Consider the following 11,944-nt stretch of genomic DNA (forward strand, 5'->3'; position numbering starts at 1 on the left):
GCAACTTGTGGCCGTTATTCCTTGTTATGCAGGGGGTGCTAGGGGAAGCAAGGGCTCTCCCAAACCCTTCTGGTCCCCCCTAGTGAGTTTATAGATGGTCACCAGGTCCCCCCTCAGCCTTCTCTTGTGAAGACTGAACAGGTTCAGGTCCCGCAGTCTCTCATTGTAAGGTCTGCCCTGTTGTCCCCAGATCATGCGGGTGGCCCTCCTCTGGACCCTCTCCATGTTGTCCACATCCCTCCTGAAGCGGGGCGCACAGAACTGGACGCAGTACTCCAACTGCAGCCTGACCAGTGCCGCATAGAGGGGGAGCATCACCTCCTTGGCCCTACTTGAGATGTACCAGTGGATGCATGACAAGGTCCGGTTAGCCCTGCCAATGTTCAGGGGCAACCAGCATGGGTTCATTGCAGGCAGATCCTGCCTGGCTAACCTTGTTTCCTTTTATGATCAGGTCACCAAGTCCTTGGATGCGGGAGATGAGGTGGATGGCATCTACCTGGACTTCAAGAAGGTCTTTGACACTGTTTCTCACCCCATTCTCATAAAAAAAACTAGGTGACTGCAGCATTGATGCCTGCACAGTCAGATGGGTGGCAAATTGGCTTGATGGTCGCACCCAGAGAGGGGTGGTGGATGGGTCATTGTTTACCTGGAGGGATCTGCACAGTAAAGTTCCCCAGGGCTCAGTCCTCGGGCCTGTGCTATTCAACATCTTTATCAGTGACTTGGACGTGTGTGTGGAAAGCACGCTGTCCAAATTCACTGATGGCACAAAGATGTGCAGAGAAGTGGGCACACTGAAGGGGAGGGACAGAATCCAGCTAGATCTAAACAGGTTACAGGGGTGGGCAGAAGAGAACAGGATGTAATTCAACGCAGACAAGTGCAAGGTGCTGCATCTAGGGAGAAGGAACCAGCAACACACCTATAGGCTGGAGAACACCCTTCTTGTCAACACAGTGGCTGAGAGGGATCTTGGAGTCATTGTTGACTCCAGGATGGACATGAGCCACCAATGTGAGGTAGCAGTCAGAAAGGCTAACCGCACCTTGTTGTGCATCTACAGATGCATCACAAGCAGGTCCAGGGAGGTGATCCTCCCCTCTATATGACATTGGTCAGGCCGCAGCTGGAGTACTGTGTCCAGTTCTGGGCACTGCATCCTTACTGTGAAGAAGTTTTTCCTGACATCTAGGCTAAAGCTAGATACTTAGCATGGAGTAAAAGTGGCCCATCCCCCTCCCGCTGCCAGTGTTTCCTGGTGTAGCTGCCCAGAGCCCTTGCGGGGCTGCCCTGTGTCTACATGGCATCACCGCCACCTCTGGACTTCCCCACAGGGCAGCAGTGGCAGTGTAGAGCAGACTCAGAGCAGCCTCATGTGGGCCCCAGGTGGCTACACCAGGAAGTGCCCGCAGCGGCAATGAGGAGGAGTTGCTTTTACCCTGAGCTGAGCTCATGCTGCCACTGCTGAGCCTGGGACCCAACACCCGCTCTGTGCTTGCCTATCCAGGCTGAGCAGCAGCAGTGGCCAGGCAGAAACTGTTGCTTGGCTCAGGGGGAAAGCAGCCCCACCCCCTCACTGCTGCTGAGCAGTTCTTGGTGCAGCTGCTGGATCCTACACTATAGAATTTGGGGGGGGGTTGGTTCCAAAATGGCAAACCCCCTTCCCAAAAGGAGCCCTTCCAGGGGCAAGGGAAGGGACTTCTGCTTCCAAGATGGGGACCAGGGAAGTGGGGCACTTGTCAAGGGGCAGGGCCACTCTTGCAGCCCTTGGCAGTTCACCAAAACTGGTTAAGCATCTCCCAGCTGAAATAATGGCCTGCCCCTGGGCTAATGAATGCCTAGAAGCAGTCCTAGCTCCACAGAAAGTAAATAACTTACTGATCTTTCTTTCAAGGTTAGTTTTCAGTTTGCAATCTTTTCCTCCACCCTTGCCCCTTGCATGTGAGCCAGTGGGAAAGAGAGAATCATGGGGTGGAGTCACTAAGTAGAACTGCCCTTCATTAAAGCACAGAGCTGTTGTGCTGAGTTTCAGTTTGGGAGAGACAAAGCAACACACTTACAGCTCCACTGCGGGTTAGGCAAAGCATTTAACTCAGCGGAGTATCATTTTATTTGCAGGTCAGTTATGTTTTTGAAATGGAGTTTGTGCTGAACATCCTAGTGCACGTTTGCATTTCGAGTTGCAGTACACTGTGTTCCCTTTTCAGCTGTGTAACTAGGCAGCTAGGCATAGTCAGGGTTTGGTGAACTGGGCTGGCAGCACACTGAGCTGGAGGATCCAGGTAACAGGATGAACCTAGCCAGAGCAGAGCAGGGAAAAATGAAAGGTTTGGGGATAAAAGGGGTCAGGATCTCAGCTGAACTGCCAGGGAGACCTGTCAGCATGGGAAACCAGTGGGATTAGCTAAAGCAGGTATTTAAATCATGAAAATAACAATTGATTGCTGATGAAAAGAACAGCTCAGATTCTCAGTGGGTGTAAATTCTTTGTTCATTTCAGCGGAGCTATATCAGCTCCCAGCAGATGGGGATGCAACTCGGATAGCTTAGCTTAGCTGAGGTGAATTTTGAACTGTATTCCCAGCACCTTGTCTTTTCTCCATCCAGGAATGTGAATCTTGAGTAAGTTGTCAAAAATGCTCTTTTATGCAGATGAGTAAATGAGCCAATGTTAAGATTATTGTTTGATCACCTGCTGAGAGAAAAGGTGGTAAACACTCGCTGTTTCACAAAAAGCAGCAGCGGGTATACTACACTTGATGTTCATTCGAATTTGGCATGCAAAGAAATATTTTCAAAAGTTCCAACAAGATGAAAAGTTTCAGTTTCAAAAAAAAAAGTCTTAACATTCTGCAATTTCCTTTTAAATGTTACTGGTTGGATTTTTCACTTTTTAATATTTGTATTATTTTCACACTATTTAATGACATTTTAGTAGTACTTGTGTCTAAAATAACATTTTGAGACATCTGATCTTCTTTTCTGTATGAATTAGTACTAAGTGCTACCCTTGCAAATTTTTAAAGTAAAACTAAAAAAAAAAATCAGTACAACCCCTAGGAACCAGGGGGAAAAGATCATTTAAAAATATGTTTACCATAATAGGGTTAGCCAATTTTCTGTATCGTACCAATGAAAAAATTGGTTCTGGCTCTTGGGACTGTTGGAAAAAAAAAAAAAAAAGGGGGATGTTATATATAGGATTCAGTATAATGAGGTTATACCACACTAAATGGTTCAATTACTATAGTATGTCCCCTTATAATGTCACTCATTGTGAGGAGAAGAGCCCTGTAAACTAAAAGGTAATGTTGGCTCAAGAATGACTGGATATAAACTACCACAAATAAATTTAGGGTAGAAAATAAAAGGAGGTTTCCGACCTACAAAAGAATGAGGTTCTTGAACAGCTTTCCAGCTGGGGCAGTGGACACAAGAACAGAGACGTGCGGATCAGAAAAAAGAAACAGAAACTTTTGGGGGGAAAAACTGGAGCTTTTTCTTCAACCTGCCCCACCACCTGCAATGCCTGGCATGGAAAAACAGGAACAATTGAAAAGAAATTTGTGTGTGAAATACTTTCTCTTAGGTTGAACACTGAACCTTTTTTTTTTTTTTTTTTTTTTAGAATAACATTTAAAATGAGTTTATTACTGTTGTATGTCAGTCCTTCAGAATTCTTTGAAGTAATTAATTCATAATGCAAATGGATTGGCTTTGTTTCAAAACTTCTACTATGCAGAGTTACAATGTCTACATCCAGTAGACCTGCATTCCATACTTACCTATCTAACTATCGTAAGAGCTATAGCATGTTTACTACAGCAGCGTTTTTCAGCCCAAGGGTCACAACCCAAAAGTGGGTTGCAAGAATATATGAAAAAATCACGAACAAACTTTAAAAATAAATTCTGCTTTTAAAGGAGAAAGCCATGGGAAACTGTGGCTTTTCCTTGCAGGTTGGCAGAGATCCAGTCTGTGAGGGGCTGCTTGGGTCTGATTGGGGCCCCCCATACCCCACACACCCATGTCCTGCCCCACACACTGTGGGGCTGGGGCCTGGGGGAAGCAGATTGGGAATGAGGGGCACTGGGTTGGGACTGGCCATCAATGTTTACAAATGGGTCCTGGTACAAAAAAAGTTGAGAACCGCTGGACTAGGGAATGGGAGTGGGTACAGCCCAGAGCCCTTTCTTAACGGATCCTGCCTACTTCTGGTCAGTTCTGCCCTGGCAGTGAAGAGTAAGATGGAGACTATGGGAGCAAGAGTGGGGATGGCAGGGGTGGAGGAAGGAAATGGCTCCCCTGAAGCAATCTTCTTTTCAGCTGGCCTTGCCAAGCAGCCCACTCCTCCCAGACACATTCCCTCTTATAAATCTGCTGTCTATTTGCTTGCACTTAGTCACTGGTGACAGCAAGAGGCCTGTGTCTTCAGGGCCTTGGAAGAGTATCTTGAAGAGCTCGGATGGATCCTAATCTAACATCCTGACCCTGAGAGCTCCAGGAAGAATCAACAAGACCTATCACAGAGAAACCCACATTATTTTCTTTTTCTCCCTCAGCAAAAAGAGGGAGAAGACTGGAAGAAATGCCAGCAGTAGGAAAGCAGCATGGGACATCACAATAGACAAATATGCATGTATTGCCGCAAAACAAGCATGGTGTAAACCCACTTAAGGATTTCATGAATTTGGGGAAACTGGAAATGAGCTATAAAAGAACAAAAGAGTCATAACTGTAAATATTACTTCTATTGTAGCTGTAGCCTGTAAGAAGCATCAGGAAGAAAAGCATGGTAAGAACATGGTAACCAGTATGGAGGGGAAGGGCACAAGAATTACACCTGCTGCTCTCCTGGCCACTAGGTTGCCACTGGCAGCTCAGCTATGGCCACTGCCTCACATGCCACCATCTGTGGCAAAAAACTGCGCAGTTGTGTCTCTGATGGTAACAGTGAAACTTCCTAGCGAAACAAGGTGGAGAAGGAGGGTGATGTCGTTTGGAAACAAAGTTTTTTATTATGTGGTAATACTTGGCGATCTCGACATAGGCAAAAAATGTGCAGCACATGGGGTTTCCGCTGTGGAACTCTTTGGAGCTACTAGATCTGGTTGTCACTCTACCCAGATCAATCAGCATTTTAGTCAGATGTTCCTCAACTTATGACAAAAATAAGTTCATTGTGTTTTGAAAAAATCTAAGTGCATCTCCACTCACAAGTAAGAAATTAGTGAAAGTGAAGCACTTATTCAGAGACAGGGAGAACGTTGCTGCCAACTAATATGCTGCTTCTGATAGGCCTGTGCAAGTAGGCAGCTATTTGATCCAGCTTTGGATCCAGCTGCTTTGGACACCAGTGATCTGATCCAGAGCTCCAAACTGGGTTCCTGCTTCAATCCGGCCAAAGTGGCTCTGAAGCTTCAGAGCCGCCTTGGAGATCCGGCCATAGGGTATAATGGGGAATCAATGAAATATCTATAATTTTGTTGATTTTTGTCTGATTTGGATGAAACTTGCAGGAGTGGTAGCCTCTGTGCTGAGAGCATGAAGCCTGCCAAGTTTCAAGAAGATTGGTGCAGGGTTTCGGGGGGAACTGCACCCCAAATTCTTGAAAGCAAAACTCATATCACGTGTTATGTCTTACACCACAGGGGAGTGAAAACTGCAGGGGTGGTAGCCCCTGACGAGGTCACAAAGCCTGCCAAGTTTCAAGAAGATTGGTGCAGGGGTTTGGGGGGAACTGCACCTCAAGCTGCTGACAGGCAAAACTTGTGACCTAGATGACCCTGTGTGTGTTAAGGTGCAGTGGGCTGAAAACTGCAGGGGTAGTGGCCCCTGCTCAGGCCATAAGGCCTGCCAAGTTTCACGGAGATAAATGGAGGGGTTTGGAGAGAACTGCACCTCACGCTGCAGACAAGCAAAACTCATGACATGGGTGACACTGTGTGTGTTAAGGCGCAGCAGGGTGAAAGCTGCAGGGGTGGTAGCCCCTGCTGCAGCCATGAAGCCTGCCAGCTGTCAAGGAGATAGGTGCAGGGCTTCTGGGTTCTGGGGCCCTGCACCTCTGGCTGCTGACAGGCAAAACTCATGGACATGGATGCTTGTGCAACTGTGTCTGTCTTGGGGCAGTTGAGTGTATTGATTATTTCCTCTCCTTAATTTGTGGTTTTGTAGGCTCATTAACTCATTAACATCTACAAAAGGACAGACTAAGGAGAGGAAATAATCAACACAGACAATCAACTGCCCCAAGACAGAGACAGTCAGTTGCACAAGCACCCATGTCACGAGTTTTGTCTGTGCGTGAGCAGGCCAGGCTGGGTCCTGCCTCCGTGACATTGTTTATAATGTTTGACTACATTAGTAAACATTTGGCATATTTAGTACTAGATGTTGGAAAAGTGCTTTCAAGGGTAGGAGAATGCAGTCTCTCCGGGTGTGTATGATCTAGGAAGGCAGTTTAGGAGTCTGCCAAGCCTATCACTCTAACATGGTGAGAAGGTCTTTGAAGAAAAGAACCTCTGACTCTTGCTTCTCATCTGCTTTTTCCCTATTTTAGAAAAATGTCAGCTGGCAAAAAAACACACTTCCATACCTAAGTGCTCTGCTCTATCTCTGTATACTAGATGTATTTTCAGAATTTTCTATAATCAAATATTCCAAATGTTTCATTTCATTGTTTTTCATGAAAAATTTCTTTCTTATTTAAAAAAAAATGTTGGTTTTGATTGAATCAACAAGGTGTCGATGAAAAATATCATCCTGTTCTGGTTTGGAGAGGCCGCTGGAGGTGGAGGAGAGGCCACTGACACCAATTTTAAAGGAAAGACTCAGAAAACCTCCAGATTAACTATTTGTCTATTTTTGTTTGTAGTTCCATTTCATAGATGCATTCATTTTTACAGAAGGCTGAGTAAAGAGTGAAGGAAAAAATGTGGCAACAGAATAAATATAGTTTAAGAGTCTCTCTAACCACTTCAGCCCTTCGATTACTTTTTGTCCCTCAGACAACTATATGGCTAATTTATGGTTGCATAAAGACTTGAGGAGGAGTGTTTTATTTCTGCATATAACACAGGGCTTCAAGAATTGTTTGGATAAGTGTGAGCCTTCAGCAATGAACATATTGATATTTGAGGCCTTTGCAAAGTTTGCCAGATAGACCACAGCAGGTATATTGACTCTGTCTTAATTAGGGAAGAATACAGATGTTTCAGAGTCTGGATATGGACAAGGATAATGGACCTGGGACAAAAGCAGACAGGAGAAGACTTAGAAAGTTCCAGTCTTTCTCAACCTTGACTGTAATTTACTGAAGACTCATTCTGAGCATAGGCGTCACGCTGTACCGGATAAATCAGTGCCATGGGAGCTTTTAGCAGCGTGCATGCGTTGGTGGGTGTGTGTGTGGAGGGGGGAGGTGCTAACGATAGGGTATGGAAAACTGGATGCATCTACATGTGCACTTTAATGCACATTAGCCTATTTTAATGTGCATTAATGCGTTACTGAAAAAACATGCTATTTAGTTAATGCACATTAAAGTAGGCTAATGCGTGTTAAGCATCAGTAAAACCATGGGCTCCTATACACATGCATGGAGTCTGCTCTGACGCGCTGAATCCAGTCTGCTGATCAAGTCTGCTGGAGCATAAAAATTGACGTGCTCCACGTCAGGTGCATCAGTGTCGCCACTCTGCACTGAAAAATGTCAGTGGGACACTTTGAAATAAATCACATTTGATAAGCTTTAGTTCCAAGTACTCCACTGGCACTTTTTTAGCATGGGGATGCTGATACATGTGACATGTGGGTGCTTTTAATTAGCTCATTAATTAAAGCACACAGTGCCGCGTCCCACAACACTTGTAAAAATGCCCCATGCTGTTTTGTTAATGTACATTAAGACAGGCTAATGCACATTTTCTTAGTACTTCACAATGCTGGCACTAGATTTAATGTGCATTAACTGAAGCGCTAATATACGTGTAGATGCACCAAGACCTTTGGTGTGGTCAACATGCAACCTACAAGCAGCCTACAGGAAAAATTGTTCTCTTCTTTCCCAAACAGCTTACAATGTAGCTGGCTGTGGGAAAACTTCCTGCATACAGGACAAAAACTGAAGCTTGTTTTTTGTTCTCTTTGCCAAAGGAGAGCTGGAGGTAAGATGTCTCTGGAGGAGGTAAAACTGCAGGCAAAGTTACCCTGAGGAAGGAACACTATTTGTTTTATGAAGCAGCTAGGTTGTGTTTTTGTTCTGCTTGAACTTGAAACTGGAGGACCATCTTGTAGCTACAGGGGTGGAGGAGGCCTGGGTGGCACTTCCCAGCTATTTGTGCCAGGAGCTAACTTTAAGCTAAAGGGGTGGAGACTGATGCATTAAAACTGAAGCCCCAGAGAAAAAGCTGCTGCCGAGGCAGGGCCAGTGCCCAGGAGCTGAGGTCTTAAACAGTAGACCAAGGTGGAGGGTGTGAAGAGAGGAAAGGGTGTCATGGCCGCATCAGCTGAGGCCCTGGCAAGTGTTCAGAAGCCTACAGGAGTACTCTCTTAGAAGGGAAGCACTTGAAGAGGACAACAAGCCCCAGGTGAGACAACCATCAAAGTTACTCTCTGTTCCAAGGACTGCCTCCTTCAGCAACAAGCAGAGTAACACAAAAGGTGTGGTAGGTGAGAGACTGGAGGTGAAGTGGAGCCAGGGTAGGAGTCAGCAGGCAGGTCGGACCATGGGAGGGGAGAATTGGGTGATGGAGTAGCAGCCCCCCTCCTCCCCCAGGGTATCATACACAGCACCAGTGGACATGCTGCAGTGTCAGCTACATGTAGGCCTTTAATTAAGAGAGTGGAGTGATATTCAGGAATTTTGATACAAGATTCTTCACATAGATCAGCCTCATTCAGAGTCTTCATTCCAATGGCTTTGTATAGCGCAGGCCACATCATCTCCTCAGAAAACACAGCAATGAACAATCAGCATTTATTTAGCTCAGACCTGTATATACTTGCAAATGAGCCAAATTAATTTAATAGTGTTTATTTAGTCTCTAGGCACATAAATATGTATTTTGCTCTAGGGAACCAATGTTCCCTCTGTCACTAATGTGGATTTTTTGGCATACATGGGAGACCCTACTGTTTCTTCAGTGTCCTTGTTCATTTGAGACCAAATAAAATATGTTTACAGTAGCTCTTTTACATTTTTAGTCCCTTAATGGATTTTTATGTCTCTAACATAACTTTCTGTAACAACCTAGAGATAACTATTCTGATGCTTTTAAACAGAACTCTACCTAGCTCTGATATATCCCACTTGAATGCAAAATAGGAGATGGGCCTTCTCTCCTTTAGACTTCAGGCTAGCAGCTTTACTTGCTTTCTGCAGGGTCTTGTGCTGAGCTGTTGCTCTGGTAATCAGTCAACATTTTGCCTAAGGCAGGATGGGTTGTGTTTTGTTGTTAAATCTGGTTGATACATACAGTATCTATCTTTGGACCTTGCTGCATAGCATTTTTTGTTAAATGCCCAACCATGAATTTCACCCAATTTTATATTCCTTCTCTATTTGAGCATTCAGTCAACTTTATTTGTGTATACATTTGCTCAACTACATAATACAACACTGATAGCATTTTGTACACTATAGCAAAGCTTACATTATAACAAACTTTGATTACCTGCATATCAGTTGTTAAATGTATATATATACCACTTAAGTGCATAGCATCTTTTTGCCCCACTATTTACTGTACAATGTAATTGTACTACGTCTGCACAATAATTTGATGAAACTTACTAGCAGCCATCAATTTCAAGGTTGCATCCATAAAGGGGACACTGTTTTTCCCCAAGATCAAGACTTTAGGCTAGATCCTGTTCCACTTAGTAGATGCTTAATGCATTTAGATGCCCAAATATGATCCTATTCCACCCTGCTCAAGCCCCTGAAAAATGAGTGGCTGGGTTCTCTGTATTTTAAGTGACTTTGTCTTCAGGCTAAAGTGACAGTACTTTACTAAAGTACAAGATTGGGTTCTCTTTTTATGATGATAAATTTATTGTTTTCAGAGACTCAAGCAGGGTGGACTAGGATCACACTTAGGTGCTTAACAGATGAAATACGATCCTTCCTTTATGCAGGCCATGATACCCTCACTGCCATTAAAAATGTTTCATCTTCAGGTGAAATACCTCAGGGATGGAATGCAGCCCAAGCATTGAAGACGTGCACATTCAACATCCCCTCTGGGAACTGCAAATGCTCTTAAAAAAAAAAAAGTACCTGCGACAACCTGGCTGTTACTTCAAGCATAGAGAGATTTGGTATCAGCATTGTCCTCTCATGCTTGTCCCTGTAAAAGTTGTAAAAAACCAAACTAAAAACAAAACAAAAACGAACATTTTCTAAGTGTTTCATCCGCCCTCCCGCCCGACTCCAAGGTAAACAAGTTGATCTGCTCTGATTCTTTGGCTTGCTCTATGATCCCCAGAGCAATAAGCATATTCAGTTCCTCTTGTAGCTTCTGCTTTAAAGTTAGGGAAGTCCTGTAGAAGCATGAAGAAATGTCATGGGACAGTTAAGAAATTCTAACTCTTTCAACTATCCTGAGCTCTTTTGAGATTTCTGTCCTCTGAAAGACCTCATCAGACTATTCCTCAGTGGTTTTGGTTCTTCCAGTGAGTACACCCTCTTGATGAAACCAAGGACTTCAGGCATTTAACACAGCAATTGGTACCCTTTCCTTTTACACACTGTATCCTTCTCCATTTGTGATTTACTCACGCATCTCATTTGCATACTACTTTACAGGGAAGAAGCTCACCAGTCACCACTGTAAGTCTTGAACTTTTACCTCTTTATTTCCTACTACCTCTGGGTTTTCTTTTTAGGACTAACACAGCTTGTGGCAACATCCTGGCTTGTACACCAGTGTCTGGCTATAATAAATAGGCCTGTGCGAGTCGGCAGCGATCCAATCCGGCTTCGGATCTGGCTGCTTCGGATGGCCATGATCTGATCCAGAGCTCTGGATCGGTTTGCCGCTTTGATCGGGCGAAGCTTAGGAGCTGCCTCGGAGATTTGGCTATGGGTTATAATGGGATATGAATGAAATATCTATAACTTTGTTATTTTAGCTTTAATTTGGGTGCAACTTGCAGGGATGGTAGCCTCTGCTAAGAGCATGAAGCCTACCAGGTTTCAAGAAGATCGGTGCAGGGGTTTGGGGGCAACTTCACCTCAAGCTGCTGACAGGCAAAACTCGTCATGTGAGTGGGTGCTTGGGTGACTGCTGCATCTGTCTTGGGGCACAGGGGGGTTAAATCTAGTGCATGCCAGAGTGCTGGGCCCTGCCAGGCCACGAAGCCTGCCAGCTGTGTATGTGTGTCTCTTTGGGGGGGGGTCTGTTGTCCGGGGCTCTGCACCCCGAGCTGCTGACAGGCAAAATTCGTGATGTGGGTGGGTGACACTGTGTGTGTGTTAAGGTGCGCCCTTCCAGGCACTGGGGCCTCTGCACAACATGGCAGTGTGCCCCAGTGAGGCCGCCTCCTCCCCTACAGCCTCATGCCCAGTCCTCCACTTTACGTGACAACAGGTAAAATAACTTAGCCGGCTCAATACCAGTAGCAGCAGCAGCAGCAAAGGTACCGAAACAGAACTGTCACAGAGCCTTTCTTTTTATAAAGGAATTGACAGCAAGAAGTAAAGGTGTTGTGTTGGACATATGAAGTTAGTCATGGTGTGTGATGGCTTATCTTGTTTTTATGTCTATATGTGTATTATGAAAAAAAAAAAAGGAGTACTTAAAAAAAAAAGAAAGAAAGTATCTTTGGAAACTTGAGGGTTGAAAACCCCTTTGTCAGGCTGAGGAAGTATCTGCAGTTGGTCCTGGATGGAAGGAATAGTAAAGAAGCCAGAGGCTGGCCTGGCCTGCAATGCAGG

General features: G+C 44.9%; 1 protein-coding gene and 1 long non-coding RNA gene across 6 annotated transcripts in view; both read left to right on the forward strand.

Annotated features, from left to right (window-relative positions):
* LOC109287042 overlaps positions 1 to 9,817 on the forward strand; it is a 26,335-nt gene extending 16,518 nt beyond the window's left edge. Inside the window, exons 2-3 of the long non-coding RNA XR_002094746.1 lie at positions 3,224 to 3,241; positions 9,806 to 9,817. This is a non-coding gene — a long non-coding RNA (uncharacterized LOC109287042). The remainder of the gene's footprint in view (positions 1 to 3,223; positions 3,242 to 9,805) is intronic.
* LOC109287038 (dimethylaniline monooxygenase [N-oxide-forming] 5-like) overlaps positions 1 to 11,944 on the forward strand; it is a 128,946-nt gene that overhangs the window by 22,399 nt on the left and 94,603 nt on the right. For 3 of the 5 annotated variants that reach the window (XM_019501965.1, XM_019501966.1, XM_019501967.1), the window contains exon 1: positions 1,996 to 2,124. The exons of the other annotated variants lie outside the window; for them this stretch is intronic. The gene's annotated coding sequence lies outside the window, so the exon portion shown is untranslated. Of the gene's footprint in view, positions 1 to 1,995; positions 2,125 to 11,944 lie in introns of those variants that run through there. 5 annotated transcript variants of the gene reach the window in all.

Source organism: Gavialis gangeticus, unplaced genomic scaffold (genome assembly GCF_001723915.1).
Source record: "Gavialis gangeticus isolate Ggan-Ray unplaced genomic scaffold, GavGan_comp1, whole genome shotgun sequence".
In the NCBI taxonomy this organism is placed as follows: Eukaryota; Metazoa; Chordata; order Crocodylia; family Gavialidae; genus Gavialis; species Gavialis gangeticus.